General features: G+C 61.4%; 1 protein-coding gene across 3 annotated transcripts in view; it reads left to right on the top strand.

The window, feature by feature from the left end:
* Positions 1 to 8,163: 8,163 nt before the first annotated feature.
* Positions 8,164 to 22,796, top strand: part of SH3BP2 (SH3 domain binding protein 2) — a 34,041-nt gene continuing 19,408 nt past the window's right edge. The window contains exons 1-2 of one of the 3 annotated variants that reach the window (XM_026486030.4): positions 8,171 to 8,258; positions 8,597 to 8,648. The gene's annotated coding sequence lies outside the window, so the exon portion shown is untranslated. Of the gene's footprint in view, positions 8,259 to 8,596; positions 8,649 to 22,796 lie in introns of all 3 variants that reach the window. The other 2 variants (XM_026486029.4, XM_057309760.1) reach the window with 2 other exon arrangements.

Below are 22,796 nucleotides of genomic sequence, written 5' to 3' on the forward strand. Positions count from 1 at the left end.
GGATGTGAACACGGGCCTCCAGACCATCGTAGGTTCTCCGTGTAACAGGTAAACGCACACACACGTAGCTACAAAATGCTGCTTTTACCTGCCCTTAGATATTGGGGCGCCAAGGAAGAATTTGATCTCAGTCAGTAGAAAAAATGTCATCTCGTCGTTCCCGTTTGTATTTACTCATTTGTGGTGAGGAATGTGTTGAAAGTTGTGTTAGTGCAACACACAGTTCCCATCTGACTGAAGGTGGAAACTTGTAAATAACTCGTAAAGATGCCTTATATACGCACCCTCGTCGATGCCCGCATTCTGCACGTAGTCCTTCCCAGCTTGCGATTTTCCTTTCCATTTTATTTATGGCGTTTCTGACATTCACCTTTTTGGGGTCACTTTTACATTGCCATACCTGCTGGTTCTTCCCTTTGTCCTCAAAAGCTGGTCCTTTCACCTTTGCTGTTGTGCCTGGAGAGCCCGCCTCATCCCCTGTATAATCAGCTACATCCTCTTTGTGTACGTTTGTCTCCCTTTCTTTCTCTCTCTCTTTCTTTTTCTTTCTTTCCTTCTTTCTTTCACATTTTAATCTTTGATCTGGGTCAGACTGACTTTGCAAAGATGGGAGGTAGGATCTCTTTCTGTCTCTAATGGTTAGCCAGGCATTCCAACACTATCTGTGAAGGAGTCGAGATAAACACACGTGACTTTGCCCTTAATTTCTTCAACAGGAAACAAGAAAGAGCAGCAACCCTGTGTCTCTGCTCTGTGGGAGCGGCCCACGGGCTCGGCAGCCAGACTCCCGGAGCTCCACCTCTCAGAGCCCTGGTTTCCCCATCTCAATATGGGGCTCCCTGCCATCTCTTGGTGGCTGCAGGATGGGCTGGGGTAAGGGATGTGAGCAGGTGCTCAGGGAAGGCCATGGGTGCCCCCTGCCTGGGCCTGGTTCAGTCGTGCCCCAGCGAGCACCCTCCTCACTCCCCTCCTGGCCTTCCCTGTGAGATGGAAGCCTCTCTGCTCTCGGAGAACTTGGACTCGCCACCCCTCTCACCGCCAGTTCTGGGCGGGGCACTGCTCCGAAGTCCGCTGTGGGCGGGCCATGTTCATCTTTTCCCAGTCCCACCGCTGTCCAAGGCTGGGAGGAAAGGCAGGTTGGGCAGGGGGCTCAGAAGCAGTGGTGGGCACAGAACCTGGGGCCCCGGGGGCTCCCCCTCAGACTGGGTGGGGATGGGATCACAGGAGTTCATCATGAGGTCAGTTGGACTGGTTGTCCATCTGGAGGGATGGTGTACCCAGGCCAGCACCTGGGAGCCTCAGACTGCCAACCAATATATGGGGGAGCCCATGAGAGTGGGGGTAGAGGCCAAAGTCCACTCTTGAGGATGGATGAGTGGAAGGGGAAAAGGAGTGGTCCCCCGAGCAGGCGGCTGCAGGCCCAGTGAGACTCTCCCAGAACCAACAAGAGTCCCAGCTGGGCAGGAAATTCTGGGAGCCTGACGGAGCAACTCTCTCATTCACTGCTGCTGAGGCAGGGCCTGGAGGGCAGCCCTGGGAGCCCTCCCAGGCCCACCCTTATTCCTCCCATCTCTGATGGAGGAAGGACATCCCGGGGTCCACTGATGGCAGGGGGAGGGCTGGCTGTCCCCTGACCCTGGCACACTGATAGGTGGGGCCCCCTGGGGGCTCCAGGAGGCCTTCCCGTCCTGAGGGCCACAGCTTCCCCTTCCCAAGCCCCATGGGCTTCCCCTTCCAGACCCCGGGGCCTTCCTGGAGGTCACATGGGCAGCAGGGTCTAGGAGCTTGAGGGGTGGGGGTTGAAGAGGAGGATGGAGAAAGCTCCATGTGTACAAACACCCACGTCCTCCGCACCACGAAGGCCGGAAGTGGGACCTAGAATAGAATGGGCCCCTTTCAAGTTCCAAATTGGGCTCCGGGGGCTGAGGGCAGGCGTGGTTGGATCTAAAAATAGAAACAGGAGTGTGTGCGTGGGCTCTACGTCCTCTACCCATGGGGTTGGTGTCTTAAAATAGAACTTCCTAGTGGGGCCAGCTTCACACTGTTATTCTATGTGGAAAATTTGCCCAAACAAACCTCTCAGAGGGCAGAGACAGTGGCCGCCTGGGCTTGGGGGAGGCTGGGGGGTGCTGGCTGGCTGGCAGGGTGCAGCCCACTCGGGGAGGGGAGGTGGACGGGCAGGGACGGCTCACGGCCCCACGACTCCATTTTCCTTCTGCCCTCCGGGTCTCCACACCAGCTAAGCCCCGCCAGGCGCGACCTCCCAGGCCAGCAGGGCTGCTCGGTTCTGCCGTCCCCAGAAAGGCTCCTCTGACTTCTCTCAGGCTGGCTGGGAAGGGAGCACACGCGGACCCACACCCCCAAGCCAGGCCTGTAGCAGGCACGAGGGGCACGGACACGCCCCATGCAGGTGCGGCCCTCCAGGTGCTCGGGGTGGGCGGCCCACCCGGAAGCCCACAGACGGGGCCAGCCACACAGGGCAGTCTCTGGTCAGTCCCTGTGCTGGGCGATGCAGGGACGCAGACCTGAGCAACGAGGCCTTGCCACTGGGACCCCTGCTTGGTGGGGATGCTAGCAAGGAAGTCCAGTGAGTTCTGTGCAATGTAGCAGGTGGGGCTGAGATGTAGGTGGGCATCTGGGCAGGAAGGCTAGCGACTGGAAGGCCTTCTGGGGCAGTGATACTGAGTGGTTCTCCCGGGAGGGCTGTGGGAGGGTTAGGAGGCAGCGGGGACACCAGCCGGAGGAGCTCTGGCTTGGGGTCTCCCCAAGAGACTCCCCATCTCTAGCCCGGCACCAGGCATCCGTAAGTCTCCGCTGCCCCACTGCCTACCCTCTGGCCCCGGCTCCCACTCTATTGCTCTCCCCCTGCTTCCAGCAAAGGAAAAACATCCCCGCCTCCCACTCAGGACAAGGCAGTGTGAGGAGCCCTGGAGGCCAGGCCTGAGGTTCAGAAATGGCCTGGAGCCAGAGCAGACAGCTCCTGCCCAGCCCGTCCCCTTGTCAGGGCCCTACTGCGAATGAGTCTCCTGGAAGAGGCGTCTCCCGAGCCCGGCAGGCTGCACCCCCTCCCAGCAGCACCCCTCCCAGCAGCACCCCCTCCCAGCAGCAACCCGCCCAGCAGCACCCCCTCCCAGCAGCACCCCTTCCAGCAGCACCCCCTCCCAGCAGCACCCCCTCCCAGCAGCACACCTCCTAGCAGCACCCCCTCCCAGCAGCACCCCTCCCAGCAGCACGCCTCCCAGCAGCACCCCTCTCCCTCACCTGCTGGGCTGTGCGGCCAGGGGCCCAGCCTAGGGTGGCTCCAAATGCCTCCCCTCCTCAAGGGACTGGGGGAATGGGGCGGGCATTGTTTCCCACTGTTCCCAAATAGGAGGCACTGGCTGCACCCCTAGCGGCCTTGGCCCAGCCCAGGAACAAGCCTGCCAAGGTGTTCTGAGCCCCTTCTTTTCTCCCCACAGCCGGCCTGGTGAGGCGTTACTTGGTATGACCATAGGGGCACCCCTGGGGCTGGGCTGGGTGAGAAGGCTGGTGCTTCCAGGGCCCCATGGACACGGGCACCCAGGTGGGCTGTTCTGCCTACACCTGCCCCTTCCTGCTGCCCCTTGAGGCCTTTGTTCATCCATCAACCACTTACTGAGCATCTACTCTGTGCCAGGAAGGCACCAAGGCCCTGGGGAAGCAGCGGTGAGTCAAGCGAGCACGGTCCTGACCTTGTAAGATGACACTCCGGAGGGCCCAGCCATAACCAATACAAGTATACAGGGGTTTAGGGGAAGAGGAAGAAAAAAAAAAAATATATATATATATATATATATGGGTTCAGAGGAGGATGAGGAGGGAGGGAGCATGAGGATGGTGGGCAGCTTTAAAAAGAAAAATGAGGAGAGCACTGTCTAAGAAAGTGGGACTAAGACAGAGACAGAGGGAAGTAAGAAGGTGAGCCACACAGAAATCTGGGGGAAGACTCATCTAGGAAGAAACAGCAAGTGCAAAGGCCCTGGAGTGGGAAGGTGCCCGGTGTGTTGGAGGCCCAGCCCTCCCTCTCAGCCTCCCTCCCCAGCAGCAGGAAGGCCAGTGTGGCCCCGGGTGGGGGGGGGGGTGGGCACTGGGGAGAGAGAAGCTCAGAGAGAGAACAGAAGTGTTGTAGTGGCAGGGCCCACAGTGAGAACTCAGGCATTTGCTCTGGGAGGTTCCAGACTGGAGATGTAACATGATCTAACTGGCATCACGACTAAATCCCTCTGGTGTGACACTGGATACTGCGAGGCAAGGGCAGGGACAGGAGACTAGATCAGAGAGGATGGTGTGGTGAGGGTGTGAGGGGGGCTGGGTTGTAGGCAGGCAGGGTAAGCCGGAGTTAGAAGAGGAGAGGCATGAAGAACAAGGCCGGAGATGCGGAGGGCAGGGGAAATGAGGGGCTTGCTTTCGGATGTGTTCAACTGGAGATGCTTAGAGATGCCCAGGCAGAGATGGTGAGCGGGCTGTGAACCGTGAGCCTGGTGAGTCCGTGCTGAGCCTGGTGGCCAGCACAGAGCCTGGCACCAGCGGTGTGGCTTTGGGCACGGTCAGGACTCAGGCAGCTGCAAGGCTTTGGGGGAGGGGATGGCTCCTGGCCAGCAGCAGAACCTGCCCCCACCCCGTCTTAATCTCATCAAGGTCCTGCCCCACCCCCACCCCCAGACTGCTGCGGCCTCTAGATGTGCTGGGCCCTGCCCGGGCCACCCAGTCAGCAGCCACAGCAACGTCTCGGGTGCGGCAGGACCAGCCGCGCTCCGCAAGTGGCTCCGGCGTGACTTGTACGCCTTTCGCAAGGTTATGCTCTGGGGAGGCCTGCCCCCTCGTCTCCCCTGGCCGGCCACAGCTCGTCATCGCCTCATCTTCCTCACCTGCAGAGCCCGGCCCACCTGCACACCCTCCCCAGCAGGTGAGACCTGCTCCTCACCCGTGCCCGCCCGCCAGTGCCTGCGGGGGACCCCCGGGGTACCCAGCTCCTCTGCCTGCTGCCTCCTGTACTCCCTGGCTTGACCGGCAGCTTTGAGCTGCGCCCAGGGCCCAGCCAGGGTCCCCCCCGTACCCCTGCCCCCGGGCTTGGAGTCCCACTGGTGAGGAAGGACAGCAGCAAGGTGAGTTTTCGATTCTCTCCAAGCTGGAGGTCGCACCTTGTCCCCCGTTTGGCCGAGACGCCCGGCACACAGAGGCCGATTGCATTCGCAGGTGGCATCTCTCTGGGATACTTGGTCTGTCCAGACTGTCTGCAACAACCCGGACGATGCGGCCTCTCCGCCATCCGTCACCCGGGGATGCGGCATCTGAAACGAGCCCCTGCCCGACCTGCCTTGCTGCCGTGCTCTGGCTGGAGGCAAAGATGTCTGGCTTTTTTCCACTCTGTTCCTGGTCTATCCGCCTCCCCAGCCACCCACTCCAGGAGGAGGTCACTCACTCACAGTTGACACGATGGTGTCTACTCCTTCTTGTGGGCTGCAAGAGCGGGGCTTTCCCTGCGTCGCCTTGGGGTCGCCCAGGCCCAGCAGAGGGCTGGCACTCGGTCTGCTGAACCATCAGAAAACACATCTGTCCAGCCATGGGGTAGGAAGCCCCCTTGTCAGGAGCTCCAGCCTGGCTGAGCCAGTGCTGAGCCTCCTGGGCAGGGATCCCTGTTCCGAGAGCAAGGTGACCGTGTGGGGTGCTAAAGGTGGCTGACCCAACCACTTCCACAACACTTCTGTGGGCTTGGAGGGGCAGAATTTCAGAATCTCTGGGGTCTAAGTGGAGCACTGAGAGCCAGACTCAGCTGTGGAGGGTGGAGTCACAGATGGGGGGCGGGGTGAGGGGTGGTGCTGGGCCGGGGGCGGGGGGGGGGGGGGGGAGTATCTATCAACCCTGGGGGCTGAAGGGCTGGGGTGCCAGGCTCCTGCTTGCTCCTATCCTCCACCAAACTTTTGCCAACTCTCCAGTGGATGGCCCCCACCCTCATTTCACAGATAGAGAAACTGAGGCCCTGTTGGTTAAAGGCTTTCCCATAGACTTACCTGCCTCTGGCCACCCCTTGCCTAACTTTGCCCCTTCCTCTCCAGTGCTTCTGTCTTCGTCCTGGTCTCCTCCTGGTAGACATGGGCCTCTCCCCCATGCCTGGGTTCAGGGCCTGGCCACTTGGTTTTCCAGCCTCTCCCACTCCCCCTGCACTTCTGGATAACTTCTCTGATCTCGAGTGTATCTTGCCGGTGGACGTGTGAGCTATTACAGCCAGGTCTCCCTTTTCTGGGGCCCGGGACGCGTTGCCAGGCAGCTCTGGGACAGGAGGACAGTGATGTGCCTAAGCTCTGTCCAGCTGCCACTAGGCACCCCCTTTTCCTGGCTAGGTCTCCTTAAGGCCCCAGGGACCTCAGCCTCAGCATGACCTAAACCCAGCCCCTGGATGCCCGCATCCCTGCCTCGTTCAGAGCAGCCAGTCCAGGCATTTCCCCTTGCTGGACTCTGGCCCCTCATGCCCAGTGCAACACAGAGAGGCAGACCTTAGCCTCCCACTTGGGTGAGGCCCAGCCTCTGCTGGGCTGGTGTTCTGCTCTTCCTGATGTGGTTTTGGAATATAGGTGAGGTTTGTTGGGTGAAGTCCGGAGCCGACGTCCAAGAATTCGAGACGTCTTTGGTGCAAAATGGTGGTTTTATTAAAGCACGGGTACAGGACCCGTGGGCAGAAATCGCTGCTGCCCCAGGGTCTTGAGGAGTGGTAATGATATACTCAGGAGTTGGGGGAAGTAAGGAAAAGAGAGGTTTCAGAAGAACTTTCATACCTACAAGATACCTGAGGCTTTGCCGTTGTCAAGTTAAGGTTGTTTTTCCCTCTAGCAAGGGGGATTAGCAAGGTATTAACATTAAGATAGTTGGGAGATCCCTGGAAGAATGTCGCGCATGTCCCACCCAAGAGTCGGGGGTGGGGGGAGGTTGCAGGGCATCAGCTTATGGTTTGTCTTCAGCTAGCCTTCTGTTCCCTCATCATTCCCGCCAGCCCTTTCGGGCCCCCAGCCAGATCCCGTCCTTCCTCTGCTCACAGCTTCCTAGGCTCTAGGGCCAGGATCCAGCCCCCACTCCTCGTAGGGACGAATCAGTCTTGCCTCCTGCTCCTCAAGCCCTAAGCACTGGGGCCCCTTCCCCAGAAGCCTCCACTCGCCTACAAGCTTGCAGGCCTTGCTCCCTCTCCCTGGAACACCTTCACTCTCTCTCCACAGCTCACATTGCCTACTTGGCCCTTACGGTTCCCGGGGGAAGCTATTTCCTCTCTGAAAGGTCCTTCCCCTATGAGGCCTGACCTGCCAAGCCCCTTCCTCCACTAACACCCTGCCCCTTAAACAGGGTTTTCTGGGTCTAAAACTGGACCCTAATGCCTCCCTCCCTTCCTCAGATATGGGGAGGGACCTTGTTGGTTGGGAGCTTCCCAGGAGGCAAAGTGAGGTACCCTGTTTCCTGAGCCTCACAGTCCCGCAGCCAGACCCCTGGGCCGTGGGAGTCCAGACCTGCTCAAAGGGCTGTGTCTCAGTCTGGAAGCAGCTGACGGTGCCCTGAGGCTCTTTCCCAACAAGGGCGAGGTTCCGGAGGTTCAGTTCCCAGCAAGTCCTCCTCTGCCAGGAAGGGTTCATTCCGTAACCCCCTGTCCCGCACCTCCCGGTCAGAATCAGACCCATGAGTCAGGGGTGGGGTCAGGGACACACAGCACCTCCTCCTGCAGGATCAAGATCTCGGGGCGGGGGTAGGGGGGTGGGAGCAGCTGCACCTCCCCTAGGGCCACAGGTGTCGCGGGACGGTCTCGCCCAAGGAACAGAAACGCTGCTCATTTGTTCACTCGCCTGCATTTACTGAGCACCTACTGTGTGCTGTGCACAGATGGTGTGTCCACGCCCGAAGCGACCGCCTGCCTCCTCCTCCCCGGGAGCGGGGGTGGGGAAAGAATGGGGCTCCTCGCAGGCCGAGGTCCCGAGCCCCGCCCCGCGCCCAAGCTCACACCTATCCCGCCGCTATCGCGAGCCAAGTAGCCCGCAGATGGGGGCGTAGCCCAGAGCCTGGGGAGGCGGGGCCAGGCTGGCGGGGCGGGGCGTGGGCGGGGCGTGGGCGGGGCGTGGGCGGGGCGGGGCCAGGACGAAGGGACGGACCCGGGCGGGCCCGAGCAGCCTGGCTGCGGGCCCCGCGGGCGGGAGCGCCTGGCGGCGGAGCGGGGAGCCGCCGCCGGGACCGAGGGCTCGCGGGCCGGGAGCAGAGCCTCGCGGGTAAGGCACGGGTGGGGCGCAATCTCGTCTCCCAGACTGGCCGGGGTTCCCCGGGCCAGGGTCCTCGGCGCCGCTGCCCGAGGAAGCGTGCGGGTTCGGGGGAGCGCTCTGTGTACACCGGAGGCCTAGGGGTGGAGGGCGGTTGCGTCGCGTCTGTCCCGCGTCCCTCTCGTCCTTCGGCCCCCACCCTCCACCCCCGCTTCCCCAGACCCCTGGGGCTCGTGGGCTGTACAGCCCCCCACCCCCGTCCACGCGACCCACTGGACCTGGCCTCTGAGGGCTCAGAGGGGGAATTACCCGCCACCTCGTCCTGGTAATCCAAACTTTCCTTCCCTCAGCTCAACAAAGGTGGGAGGAAAGCTGACTTTTGGAGCTGATTCACACCGAAGTGTGAGTGACTGATAGCCCCGTGGCCCTGGGGAGTCTGCGAGTCTTAATTGGGGGAACAGTGAGTGTCAGAGAGAAGGGCAGAGTGGATGGGAGAGTTTGGGGTTGGGGACAGCCTCTGGCATGTGGGCTGGGTCCCTCCCAGCAGCCCAGCTCTTTCCTGCTGCTCTGGGCCTTGGCTTCCCCTGATGAGTGGTAGGGACAGTGTGCTTCCTCTGAGAGTGCTGGGAGGGACTGAGTCCTGCTGCGATGTGTCAGCCTGGAGCCTGCCCTCTCTGCCACCCTTTGTGCCCAGGAGTGCCTCACATCTGTGCCTCACATCCTCCCTGTGCCTTCATTTGTTCATCTGCCAAGGCTGCTGATGTCTGTGCCTGCAGCCGGATGGCCATACTAAGTACAATGCCCCTCCCAAGCGGCCGGGCCCAGCATGAGGGTTCTCTGTGGGACCGTTCGGGAGCCCGCGTATGGGACACACACGGGATCTGCTTAGGAGGGGAGTAGCCAGCCCCCAGCACAACGAGAGCTCATGAGATGTTCCTTGCAGTGATGGCGATGATGATGAAATGTGTCGGATTTTTTTCTCAATGGTCGGAGGTCCAAGGGGACAGGGCAAATCCTGGAGTGGGAGCAGGATTCCCGGTTTATGTCCAGCTCAGCACTGACTCCATGTGACCCTGGGTCAGTCTCCTGTCCTCTCTGGGCCAGGCTCTTCAAAAGCAGAGGAGGGGACTGGGCTCCATCTCCTCCTGGAATCTCTGCCCCTGTGTCCTTTACCCAGAACACCCACCCAGGGGGCCCCTGGGAGTGGGGGCTCCACTCCTGGTGGGCCAGGGGGCCAGGATGGTGGCTCCGAGGGGTAAAGACTCTGTCGATCTCCCCTTCCCTAACTCCACTACCCAAACTTGGCTCTGTGTCCCATATTGGAGCATACCCTGGGCAAAGAGAGCAGGCAGATGGGCAGACAGCTGGATAGGTGGTCCAGGCCAGTCCCTGTCAGCTCTCTGGGAAGAGGGGTGGGGACAGGGTCCTGCAGAGTCAAGGAGGCTGACCTGGGAGAGATAGACGGTGGGTGGGTGGGAGGCAAACCTGCTTTGGCCCTTCCTGTTCAGGTGGACAGAGGGAAGCGAGGTGCTGAGTTAGCCCCTGCCATCCACCCCCCAACACGGATGCAGGCACGCGTGCAGCCCTGCAGATGGGAGGCCTGAGGGAACAGAGAGATGAAATGATCCAGCTTGGTCACAGAGGGGCTAGGTCCTGGCTTTGAACTTGGCCACCCGCCTTTACCGGCTGCACGGTCTTGGCCAGGAGGTCTCGTGCTGAGCCTTGGCTTCTTTTTCTGTAACCTGTGCTAGTGAGCCTCTGCCTCACAGTGGGGGTTGAATGTCCACAGGGCTGGTGACAGCTGGGCCACCTCTGCTTGGGAATAGGGGTGGGGCCAGGCATGGAGAGGTCTGCGGCAAAGGGCAGGCTCCTAGTCCCCGCCTGCTTGGGCAAAGGCCTGAATCTGTCAGGAGTGGCCAGGGTTGGAGGGCCACTTGGGTCCTCCTGGCTTCTGTCCTTAAAACTCCGTAGTGAGATACCGAGGCTCAGTGACCTAAGTAAGACCTAGGTGCAGGCGTTCGTGGTTCTTAAGTAACCGTAGGTAGTGGGGCCTGCCCTGGGCAGCCTGGCTGGGGGAGGGTGGGCTGCAGGTGGCCTGGAGATCAGGGTTTGCAGTCAGGAGGAAGGGCTGCTCTCTGAGCTGTGGTGACAGCCATGGAGGCAGGGACAGACTGAGCCAAAGGCTGCCAGTGGGGAGGGTGGCAGACCAGTTTGACCAGAGTGGCCTGGTGTGCGCCGGGAAAGGTGAGGACATGGATGGGGCAATGGGGGCAATGGGTGAAAGGGCAGAGGGGCCTGGGAGGCAGAGGGAGGGGCTCTCAGAATGCCGAAGTCCTCCCCCAGGGTTGGTGGCCCCTCTCCAGAGGTCTCTGGATCTCTCCATTGGTCCTGACTGGGCATTTACAGGCTGTGGGCCACTTAAGTTCCAGAGGTGGTGGGAAAAACATTCTGGGCTCTGTGTAGCCTCAGGCGGGCAGGCTCAGCTTTGCTGCCCGAGCCCATCCTTCGCACCCCGCAGGCCTGTGCATGGGAGGACAGACAGGAGGATGCCAGAGGGATGGATGGAGCTGCCTCTCAGCCCCAGGCCGGGAGACCTGTGCCTCCTTCGTGAATCCCCCTTCCTGATCCTCAGGTGGTGGAAGCCCCTGGCTCTGGGTCACACTGATGGAGTTGGCCTTGGGGACTAGGCTCCGAGCTGCACTTGAACGCTAGGAGCAATACAGGTGCAAGGCCAGCTGGCTCTCCTTGGGGGGGGGCTCACTGTGCCTGAGGTGACAAAGGTTCCCCCCCACCTCCTTCCATCTCCCCAGGCACCAAAGATTCTGAGGCCACCTGGGGCCACCTGAAGGGTCAGCCCGTGATGGAACCTGCTGGCAGGACTGGTGTTTCCTTCACCCCTGGTCCAAAGCCCAGTGGGGACTGACCCTTGGCCCACGTGGGCTGGCCATGCTGGGTTCCAGAACTCTTTGCCAGCTAGGCTCCCTGAATGGTGTGACTTGCTTGGTCTCTGGAGGCTGTGTCCTGGGGAGGTCAACGGGGCCTGAGGAGTTGGCAGGGCACCCTTGTGGTATCCACACCCCTATCCCCTGTAGCCACACTCTGATTCCGAGAAGTGCCCTCTGTTTCCTTGTGAATCAGATGTTTATTGCGCGGTTGCTGAGCCCAGGGTGGGGATGGCCCACTGCCAAGCATGCCTGTTTCAGGCCACTGGGTGGGGTGTGGGTGCCTGCCTGCTGGAGCCTGCAGAGGGAGTGAGGTCCTGCCCCAGGGTCAGCCAGACTGATGCGTGACAGCTCCCGACCGTGGTGTGTGTGCTGTGATGGTGTGAGTTCTCCCATGGGGTGGGGGTGGGGACACTGAGCCAGCCCGCCAGGCTTCCGGGGGGCTTCTCAGGGCTGGCACGGAAGCAGAGGGGCACCCCCTTCCCCGCACAAGAGCGGCCTGTGTCCACTTCATGTCTGACCGACTCTAGGCTTTAGTTCCCTCCTTGGGAAATAGGATGAAACCAGTGCTAATTGCTGGTATCCTTGGGAAGAGTAAATGAGATGCTGCCGAGGAGCCCTCACTGTGGGGCCCCATCGAGGCCGCACCCCCAGGCCCAGGCAGGGCCTCCCTGCCTGTGACGCTGCACAGGTCGCATCTTTGACAGCTCCATTTTGCGGATGTTCTCCAGCCTTGCCTGAAGTGGTGTTGTAATCCAGCAGCTCTGCTCTGTAGCCGTTGAGAGCCCTGTGTTCTCATACCCCCGAGCTGCCCTTGAGGCCCCACCCGCTGCCCTGAGCTACAGGAAGAGCCGGTCCAGCCCCTAGCCCTCACTGCTGGCTGCCCCCAGCAAAGTGGGGTTGGGGGGGTTGTCAAAGGTCAACCTTGGGCCCCGGAATGCCAGGATGGGGCCTTGGCTTGGCCCCACACTCCACTTGGGGCTCTGGCTGGGGGCCTGGGCCTTTGCCACCCTGCGCCAGCTCTTGTCTCTGGAGCAAAGGTGGACACCCTTCGGAAAGCTTCTGCCCCCAGCCCTCTGCTGGGCACTCTGGGTACCAGGGCTGGGCTCAGCGTGGGCCCCGGGAGTAGACCGGCCCACAGGCTGGAGGGCAAGACTTGCTGGCAGACAGACGCCACAGGTACCAGCTCAGCCCTTGGCCCACCCTGCTACACCCCCCCCCAGTCCATTTCCTGGTCACCATGGTTACCTCTCTGCCTCCCCCTGCCCAGCTGGGAACTCTTGAGAGACAGGGCCACGTCTGAATGCCAGTGCCCACATCGACCTGGCCCAGAGGAGGCTGAGGGAGCCTGTGGACTCTCCCAGTGGGAATTCCCACTGAGAAGCATCTGGGAAACTCCCGAAGGCCCGAAGCGCACAGGCAGGTGGCACCGGGTGGGGCCGGGTTCTGCGGGCGGGCCGGGCCCTCTTTGAAGCTGGCTTGTTACGACCTGCCCACATTTAACTGTCCGCTCAGCGTCTGAGACAAATGCGCTCCGTCATCCTGGAAGGCCTCCGCTGCCCCGCTTAGCGCAGTTGCCGATCAGATAATCGTGGTGGTTGTGCCACAGCCTTGCTGAAGGGTTCCCACTGTAGTCCGCAGCCCAGCCGGCCACCCTGCCCCGGCCGCGGGCTCCAGATGCTCTCTGTAGCCCCAGCATGGTACAGACGGGAGACTCGGGTGGGGTGTCCTTGGGCCCCACCATAAATGTGGCTGTTGCTTCCCAGAGACATATGTTAGGGCCAGGACTGGGGTCAGCCCGGGCTCCCCTGAACTGCAGGCCATTGTGGGAACCTGCTCTTTGGGTCCCAGGGAGCCAGTCCCTGAAGTGGGGTTGGATGTGCCGTCAGCAGGAGGGCAGCGAGGAAGGACCCAAGCCATGAACAGACAGGTGTGAGGAGGACAGCCTTGTGTCAGAACGGGAGGGACATGTGCCAAGAGACTCGGCGCCTACCTTGTCTCCTGAAGAACGCCGCTCCCTGATCCAGCTGCTCCCTCTCCTATTGGGGCCAGAAAGGGATGAGCAGTTTGTCCTGACTCCCTGGGTCTCCTGATGGCCGGGCAGACACAGGGCTGGGAGCCAGGCCCGGCAGGCAGGTCAGGGGTCAGCTGGGCAGGCAGAGGACGGAGGGGCTGCGTCTCCTACCACTCAGCCCAGGATGGGAAGCGGCTTCCTGCTGCCGTCACAGAGGGGCCCAAACCCGCTAGGAATGCAGGGTGGCCGCCTGGCGCTGAGCAGGCTGCATGGTAGTGACCCGGCTATAAGAGGGCCTCAGAGCCCCCGCAGGTGGGGTCAGACCACCTAGGCCTCCTGTTGACCCGCCCAGCTCCTGTCAGAGCTGAGGGAGCTTGGCACTAGAGGCTCAGGCTACGGCGTCTGCCACCCTGCACCCGACCCTGTCCCAGGACCTCGTCTGTGTTGGAGCCCCAACTGGTCACCCTTCCTTCACACAGTCCTCCTCCCCTCTGCCGCCTGTCTTCTCTCAAATCCCGCTCAGGGAGGAAACGCTCCTCTGGGGGACCTTCCAGCGACACTCTGATGCCTGGTATGGGCCAGGCCTGGGGTTCCCAGTGCCGGCTCCTTGCCACAGTGAGCTGCTAGGGGGTGGGCCATGGAGGCAGAAGACTCTGGAGTAACCCCCCCCCCCCCAAGCCCAGTTTGGTTCCAGACCATGGGCTGCGGCTGCCAGAGGAGGGTCATGCCTGGCCCTTCTGTTGGGGGTCTGTCTCTGGTCTGGTGGTGGTGTACAGAGAGAGTCCCAGGCTAGGAGCAGGCCCTGGGTGCTGCCCACCTAGGCCTCAGCTCCAGTGGTCCACAATGGAGCCAGAATGGAGCCCGTCTCGGTGGCCCTGACCCGTTCTGGGTTCGGAAGGTTTGCCCCCTGGGGCGGGAACTCTCTGAAACCAGTCTTCCCATTTTCCTGAGACTGCGACCGGAGGGTACAATGCTGTGGTCGGTGGTAGCAGTGCCGACTGTGGGGCAGGAAGTTGCTGGGGAAGGAAGAAAGTTGAGAAAGAGACGCCACTCCTGAGGGGATCTGGGAGGCCCTGCGCCAAGCTTCCCGACAGCCAGGCACTGCAGGGCCGCTGCTCCGGGTCTGGGCCTCAGGAAGCCCAAGCCAATGGCCTCCATGTTGAGTCATGTACCCTTCAAAGACCTGCCCTGCACGGAGCCCTGCTGGGTGCCTGGCCTGCTGGTCCTGGCCCTGCTAGTGGGCAGCTCCCAGGACTGGCACGGGAGATGCTGTGGGGGCATCCATGGTGGGGCCTCCATGAGGTGGGATAGGAAGGGGACAGAGGGGGCCAGGCCAAGGGTCCCACGAGGTGTGCTGGTGGGGAGGCTCTAAAGGAGAGGCCTGGAAAAGGCAGAGGGCGTGCAGAGGTCAGGCCGAGGGGCATGGGAGGGTCTCGAGCAGGGGTTGGTTTCTATTTTCAAAGCTCATTCAGGTCTGGAGACCCTCCCACAGACCCCATCCCCCTGCAGCCATGGCTGTGGGGAAGCGTGGGTGGAAGTGTGTGGGGAGGGTCAGACCTGCAGGAGGGCTAGGCTCATGGTGGGGACAAGGGGTCCGCTGACTCGGGTGGAGTCAGTGACCCCCTCACTGAGGGACCCCTGGGGCTGTGGGAGAGACAGAGCTGGTAAGCCTGGGATAGCCCTGGGCCCTGGTGGTACTGACTCTGCACCCCAGTCGTCTTTGTTGGCTTTTCTGGCCCACAGTGGCATGACCCCGTGGCTGTCTCCCTAGGGAAGGGGAGGGTGTTCCTGTAGCAGCCCCGAGCTGGACCCCCTCCCCACTCAGTGCAGGCTGCCCCAGCCTCGTGGCAGGTTCTCTGCCGGGAGGAGGCCTTGGAGGCTGGCACTCCAGAGCTTGGTTCCTGGCTCTGCTGACTAGCAGAAGCCTCCGCACTCTGCGGGCCTGACTGAGTGCTAGGTGAGAGTGTTCGCTGTGTCCATGGCGCCCCGAGGGGCAGGGCGAGGCAGGCGCTTGGCCTGCGGGGTCTGATGAAGCTTTCCAAGGGTCTTGTGCGGGGTCTAGGACGTAGAGAAGGCGGGCAGACGGGAGAGCCCTGGCCACGGGCCCATACGGGTTTGGGGGTCTGACTGGAGCCTTCCACATCAGGAAGGGCCTGGCCCGGGACCCCGAGGCAGCAGTGGGGTGAGCGCCCACCAGAGGCCCTCTTTTCCAGCTCTGCTGACTCTGAGAACCTCCAGGCCTGACTGTGGGGCATCGGGAAGTGTCCTAGGATGATCTGAGCTGGGGCTGAAGACCAGGCAGGAGTTTGTCAGGTGGAGATAGCGTGAGGAGGTTGGGGTCGGGTGTGTGAGGTGTATGGCCTGGCTGAGCGCCAGCCGGGTCAGGATTTTGAACTCGAGCCTGAGTGCAGTCACCTGGGAGAACCACCCGTCTGCTGTGGCTGGGACAGCGGCTCAGAGCCACGAGGATCTGGGGCGGGGGAACAGGGGGGTGGGCCTGGGTGCAGGATCTCACAGGACCACTGGCCTTGGACAGGGGACAGTGTGGAGGACAGTGGGATGGCTGGATGGAGACCCGATCCCCCCCCCCATGGAGGGCCTAAATTGCACAGGGAGGGGTGGGGGAGACTGGGGACTGGGCCCCTTTCCCTGCCAACCTGGGCCCCTGCCAGACCTTTTTCCTCACTGGGCCTCTGAACAATGGGGCAGTGTGAGGGCTCCTGGGAACAGTCTGGTCCCTCTGTGGGCCTGCGCTGAGGGTGCGGGTGGGGGCCAGCCACCGTGAGTCATCTTGTCCAGCGCCCAGGCCTGGGGTTCCCAAGGCGGAGGAGGAACACGCTGCTCTCAGTTCCTCTGGGGGGGGGGGGTGCTGGCCTGATCCTACTTCCCTCTTCCGCCCCTCTGCCTTGCCTCTTCCTGTGTCCTCTCTCCAGCTCCCTCCCTTCTGGGCCTGTCCCTGTCTCCCTGTCTCTGTGCCCAGGCCTGGGAGTGGCTGCAGCCCGTCCCCCCCCCCCCACCTTGTCCACTGCAGCCCAGGCAGGGGGCTGGCCTGACACCATAGTGCCCCCTCTCCCGGCCTGTGGGTGACCCCAGGAGGTAGCCAGTGAGAGGGCCAGACCCTGCCCACGTGTGACACCTCCCGAGGCCAACCTAAAATTTACTAACGAGGGGCACCTGGGTGGCTCAGTCGTTAAGCGTCTGTCTTTGGCTCAGGTCATGATCCTGGAGTCCAGAGATCGAGTCCTGCGGGGAGTATGCTTCTCCCTCTGACCCTCCCCGCTCTCGTGCTCTCTCTTACTCTCTCTCTGTTAAATAAATAAAATCTTTAAAAAATAAAAAAAATAAAATTTACTAATAAGTAAAATGTGACCAAAAGCAAAAGACAATGGAATAAAATAAAATCTCAAAGAGTCAAAACTAATCAATAGTGTTAAAAACGAAAGTGGTCTGAAAACAGCTTAGAAATGTTAGCATTAGGGATAAAAGGATAACAGCAAGTGAATTAAAACAGAAGAATTGACTCTAAAAGTCTTTAATGAGCAGGAGGAGGGAAGGGACTCTTGTGTGGACTCAGGTGCTGGGTTCTTGGCCTGGGGCAGGGGTGTGGGAGGCCGGAACCCCATTGGACAGATGGTGAACTGGGGTTCCTGGTGAGTGAGGGCTCCAGGGACCCACAGTGGTCAGACCCCCGGCCAGAGGATCCAGACTGGGGGCCACACCTCCTGTGCCCCTGGGCCCTGACCCAGGGACCCTGACTGGCTGAATGGTAAAGTGCTGAGGAGTGCGTGGCAGGAAAGATACTAATGCGATGGGTAGTGGGATGGATGGCAGAGCAGCCAGGGCCACTGGCTGCTACGGTCACGGCTGTGTCCCTGGTGGCCTGTCCCGAGATGCCTTGGCAAGTAGCTGCCAGTGCGGAGGGCTTGGCCTGGCCTGGGCACACAGCAGGTGTCTGTATGGTGTGACCATCATGGTTGACCTCTGGCCCCTGCAAGGAGCCATGGGGCTGGGTCTCTCTGGCTGCCTCCTCTACTCCCATCCCACCCTAGCATAAGCCTCATGGCCTCGGTAACCCCGCTGTGTTCCCATGTTGCTTTGCCCCCGTGCTGAGATCTGGGCTGAGCAGGGGTCCTCTATGCTCAGAGGCCCTGAGACCCGGTGCTGGGGGCCAAGTGCCTGTATTAGAGTTTCTGTGAACTGTCTTCTTTGGTTCTCAGGGTGCCATTAGTGATGAGCCCATTTGGGGAATGAGGAAGTGAGGCTTAAGGTGTAAAGTGACTTGTGCCACGTCCCCAGTGCAAATAAGTGAAGCCGGGACTGGTGCCTAGGCCTGAATGGGACCCTGGACTGGGAGCTCTGCCCGGGGGCATGTCTGAGATCTCCTCCACACTCAGTTCTGCAATGAGCCTGCTTTTGTTCCTCTTGTCTGAAGGTGCATGCCTCCTCCTAGCCCAACCCCAGGCCCTTTGCACAAGTTGCTTCCTATCTGTGACGCCCTCCATGTGATTTCCTTGCTTGGCTCCTTCATGTGGAAGATTGCTCCGAGGGTGCTGGCTGATGTGTCACCATGTCTGGGTGGAATGGTTGTCACAAGAATGTGAGTCAGAAATGGCTGCGTCCCCAGCAGATTGGGAGCCCTAGATAGAGAGTGAGGCCAGCCTGGATCCTGGGGTGAAGGGTGTGGTGTTTGCTGGCAGGTGGTGGTGCCCTGACTGCCTCCCTCTGCCCCAATACCAGGAGAACTTAGGGGTTGGGGTAATGCTATGTGCAGGAGAGACCAGGCCCCCATGACTCCTGCCCTGCCCAGCCCAGCCCAGTGGTGGACAACAACGGCGGTCCTCTGGCCCTTACTGCTCTGTTTTCTTAGCTATCCGGTGGGGTTCGGCCATGGCTCTGTAGGGCCCCTCCCTTCCTGACAGAGATGCTATTCCCGGAATGCCTAACTGCCTGCTCCGTCACTTCATTAAAACCTCTGCTGGAGTGTGGACCTGTCTGTCCACACAGCCCGAGCACGGAGCACCTGGCCTTGGCCCTGCCTGCACTGTTGAGCCCGCCCGCTCTCGGGACAGGCCATGTTCCCGATGGAGACTCTGAGGCCTCCTGGGTTCTGCTTCTTGCCAGACCTCATTCCAGGGTGAGCCAGACCCCCTCCCGCCGTGGGAATTGGCAGTGGTGAGCAGGGCTCAGAGTGAGAGCTTGTGGCCAAATGTCTCCTGACTGGGCTCCCCCTGGGCCTTGGACATGTTTAAAACAAGCAAACTCAGCCCGCAAGGACAGGCTGGTGTGCACCTGCACCCCGCATGGTCTGTCCCACCCTGTGCCCTGCAGCCTTCTGCCCAGAGCTCTGATGCTGCCTAGAGCCCCCGGCTCTCTTCCAGTTGCCCTCTGGGCTGGTGCGCGTTCTGCCCAGGTGGGAACCACTGTCCTTTCTGAGAGGAGGCTCGGGGGCTCCTCCTCTTGCTGTGCCCCCTTAGAGCTAGCCTGGGCAGGAGGTGCCAGACTATGTGGTGTGGGTCCCATGGGCAGTGCTGGCTGGGTGGCCGCGCCGAAGCCGGCTTAGCCTCCACTTCCTCACTGGGGGGAGCCGGGCAGCGTTTACCCTGCAGCAACTGGGGATCGAGTGGGCCATGGAGCTGCCATATTGGTGCTGGGTGGACATTCCAGCCCCGGCCCGTTGGCCTGGCCTTCTCTATCAAGAGGGGACTACAGGAAGGAAAGCATCCTATCCTTCATAACCCCCCTGCCTCGGCCTCGGCAAGTGGGGCGTCTGTCCACGTGGGATGTACGTGTGGGAGAGGTGTCCCCAGGAGGGTTTGTTCCTAAGGAGGCCGGCCTGGGGCTGGTGGCAGGAACCGGGCCCTCTTTTGGGGGTGGGACCAGGCCCCGTCTGGCTAGGGAGGCAGGCCTAGCACCCAGTGCCAGACCATCTTCTGGAGGCTTCTGCTGCTGCGCAGGGTGGGGGCTCGGTGAGTGTTGGGGGAGTCAGTGTGGCATGACCTGAGCAGCAGGCACTGTGGCCCAGGACAGCCGGAGGGGGAGCCGGCTGGACTGGGGGAAGTCTTGCTCTCCATTGGCTCCTCATCTGGCCGGAGGTCCGCTGGCCTCCAACCTCAGAGGAGATGATCTCTTTGTTTCTGGGTATCCCGACAGAGGTGCTCAGCAGGTCTCCCGGCCAACCACATTCCCTTGACCCCTGGAAGGTCAGCAGCAGTGTTGGGCAGCCGTGTCTGCCTCGGGCGTGGCCCACAGGCTCTTGGGAGGTGAGGGTGCATGGTCTGGCTCCACTGCCTCGTCAGTGACGGCCACCGACCTTGCTTTGTGGGTAAGGACACAGGCTGGAGGAAGTCCCTCTGGGGAGGGGTCCAGGCCCTGCTTGGTGGGCGCCAAAGCCCCCGTACTGGGCATCTGTCATGTAGCCAGAGGCCCCCAGGGATGGAGAAGTAGGGGGACTCGAGACAAGATGAATGGTTTAATTCAGCAAATGAGCCTCCGGAACTGGATGCTGCGGAGACTACGGGCACCCAGCGAGTCAGGGTGGGGGTGCGGTGGTTCATGCGGGGGGGCCATCGGTACGGGCTCCGTGCTGGGCACTTCACAGGAAATGGACATGGGGTGGCTGTCCTCGCTAGCTGCTGTTGAGGGAGATGCTCAGCAAATGCTCCAGTGCGGGGGGCAGGGGGATGGAGGGAGGGGCAGACTCCCCTGGGGGGTGGGGGGTGGGGGGTCTCGTGTAGCTGGAGGCCTGTGTGTGCTGGGAGTCACCCCTGGGTGGAATTCCCAGCACTGTGGGAGTGTGGCTGGGAGTAGGGCCAGTGGTGGGCAAGGAGACTGGAGTGCTCAGGGGTCCAGACCCAGCGGGGCCGGGTGGAAGGTGTTGCCCAGCCCTGAGCGGGATGGTTGGAGAGAACGCTCCCCTTTCGAGCGTGACTGTACTGATGATGTTGCCAACAGAATGCCGGCGACCAGGTGCCCCTCGAGTGTCCCTGCCTACCAGCCGTGCCAGATGGTCCTCGGGACAACCGCATACCAGAGCCGTCAGCCCCACTCCTCAGAGGAGAAAGCCGAGGCTCAGAGTGGGCCGCAAGTTTAGGAGTCCCCAGGGACACCTGTACAGTCGCCGCTGTGCTGTCCTGCCTTCCGTGGGGGGTGGAGCGGCCCTCTTCTGGGGAGCCCCTGGGGCCGGCAGGACCGAGCTCCTGTCTTGGGTGTAGCACTCCTGGGGCAAGGCTGACAGGAGAGGCAGGCAGCCTCCACGGGCAGCAGGCCAGGAACTCGGGGTGGGGGGGACCGGACCCACACATCAGCGCTCTGGAGAATTTTTTCTCAAGTGATTAAAAGGTGCAAACTTGTCTGTGTTGTGATGAACTGAAGTGTGAATCCTGAGCCGCCTTTGCTGGCTCGGGGTTTGAGGCAGGAGCGTGGCTCCTGTTTGCGCTTCCCCCAGACCCAGCCTGCCCCTCACCACGGCCTACGGTGAACCTCGTCCCTCGTCCGTCCCTCGGATGGGGCCCCTTGGCCTGCAGCTCCAGCCATCCTCCGTCCTGCCAGGCCAGGCCCCGCCTCCGCCTCTGGCTGGGGATCCTTGCCCTCTCCCGACTCAGCGGGAGCGTGCTCTGCCCCGGTGCGAGGCCCGCAGGCAGCCCCGACTCTGAGGGCCCCGGCTCAGCTCTGCATGCTGCCCAGCTTGGGAGTGTTTGCTAGAGGCAGACACACCTGGCCTGGGAGAGGAAGGCTCGGGGTGCTGTGGGCCGCTGCAGCTTCCTGGGATGGGTGGGCTTTGTGCGTCTTGTGTGGGGACACAGCTTGAGGGCCAGGTGTCGCAGAGCAGAAGCCCCACCCCTGCCCCCAGCTGGGCCCAGAAGCCCACGCCCCATGTGGGCAGCAGGGCATGGGGCCTCTTTCTGCCCTTCCCTTCATTTCCTTCGCCCTTGGACACACGAGTGGCTGGGCTGCCTCCTGCCTCTACCCTGGGTAGCCTCAAGAAATGCCGGGGCGCCTTCTCGGCCCCAGCACACTGCTGTCTTTGTGGGGACCCTGGCAGGCTCCGATGTGTTGACTTGTTCTGTGTTTTGCAATTAGCCACTCGTCTCCCCAAGGCGAGGTTCTGGGGCATGGATGGGCCTTAGCTGACCACCCTGGACATCGGTGTCATGGAGGGTCAGATTTGCCCTAAGTCAGAGTTCTTCACTCTGGCTCCGAGGGACGGTCTAGGCCTGTGCTGGTTACAGCCTAGCCCATGTCAGGGGGATGGCCGTGTGTGTAGACGTGACTCTGAACCCATCTGTCCATCCATCTATCTGGTTTTTGGCCTGCCGTGGGCTAGACACCACCCCGGCTCTGGGGATTCAGAGGGACCCAGGCCAGTGGGGAGTGCTGGGGCTGGGGATATCCACAGGAGCGCAAAAGGCTATGTGGAGATCTCAGAGAAGGTGTGAGGTTGTAGGTGGTTCTGTTTTCCAAGGATGAGGGAGTGTGTGTTGGAGAGGATTTAGTCTGCAGGTAGAAGGGATTGCATGTACTGGCAATGGGGCATGAAGGCCCAGGGCAGGAAGCAGGGGCCAGACCCCATATACTTGGCCGGGGAACCAGCCTGACCTCTGCTTCATGGTGGACATGTGCCAGGGAAGGGCTGGGCAGGGCTGTGAGCAGGAGGCTGAGGCAGGAGGTGGGCCCAGCAAGTCTGGTGGGTGTGGGTGGAGGTGGCATCTGATCATGTGCTTGGGAGGGGTGGGGAGTGGGGGGCCAGGCCTGCAGGAGGCTGTGCACAGCCAGGGAGGCCAGCTCGGACTTGCTCCGTCCAGCTGGGTGCCCACGGCGGGGGGGAGGGAGGCTGTCCACAGAACCAGCCTCTCCCTGCCGGACGCACCCAGGACGTCAAATGAAGTTGGTCCAGGGAAAGGACTTTGAGGGGGGGGGTCCCCATGTATAATAGTTTCCCAAGGCTGCCCTAACAACATACCACACCCCAGGGGCTTCGAACGACAGACATTTACTGTCCCAGAGTCCTGGAGGCCAGAAGTCCCAAATCCCGGTGTCCGCAGGACCAGGCTCCCTCCAGAGGCTCTGGAGGAGGGCCCTTCCTTGCCTTCCCACCTTCTGGCGGCTGCAGAAATCCGTGGCGGCTTTGGATTGTGTGCACCTCACTTCAGTCTGCGCCCCTGTCTTCATACGACCTTCTCTATCTCCTCTTCTTACAAGGACACTTGCTCCTGGATTTAGGGCCCATCTGGCTAATGCAGGACGAGATCCTTAATGACATAGGCAAAGGTCCCTTTTCCAAATAAGGTCACATTCGTAGCTCCTGGGGGCTAAGGCTTAGACACATCTCTTTGGGGACCCACACGTAGCCCATTACCCCAGGTGACCCCAGGCAGGGCTCCACCCTCTACAGCACCCTTGGCCCAGTACTATCCCGGCCACTTTGCTCTGGAAGGCAGCTCCCAGCCCCAGGTATGGAGAGAAGAGTGAGGCTCAGAGAGAGGAGAGGGGTTGTGGCTGGGGGTCCTAGGGCTGGCTCTGGGCAGACCTAGGCCCTGCAGGAAGGGCTGATACGAAGCATCTTATTCTGAGCGTTTGAGGACCCTGAGAAGCCAG

This window comes from Ursus arctos, unplaced genomic scaffold, assembly GCF_023065955.2.
Source record: "Ursus arctos isolate Adak ecotype North America unplaced genomic scaffold, UrsArc2.0 scaffold_9, whole genome shotgun sequence".
NCBI classification, from domain to species: domain Eukaryota; kingdom Metazoa; phylum Chordata; class Mammalia; order Carnivora; family Ursidae; genus Ursus; species Ursus arctos.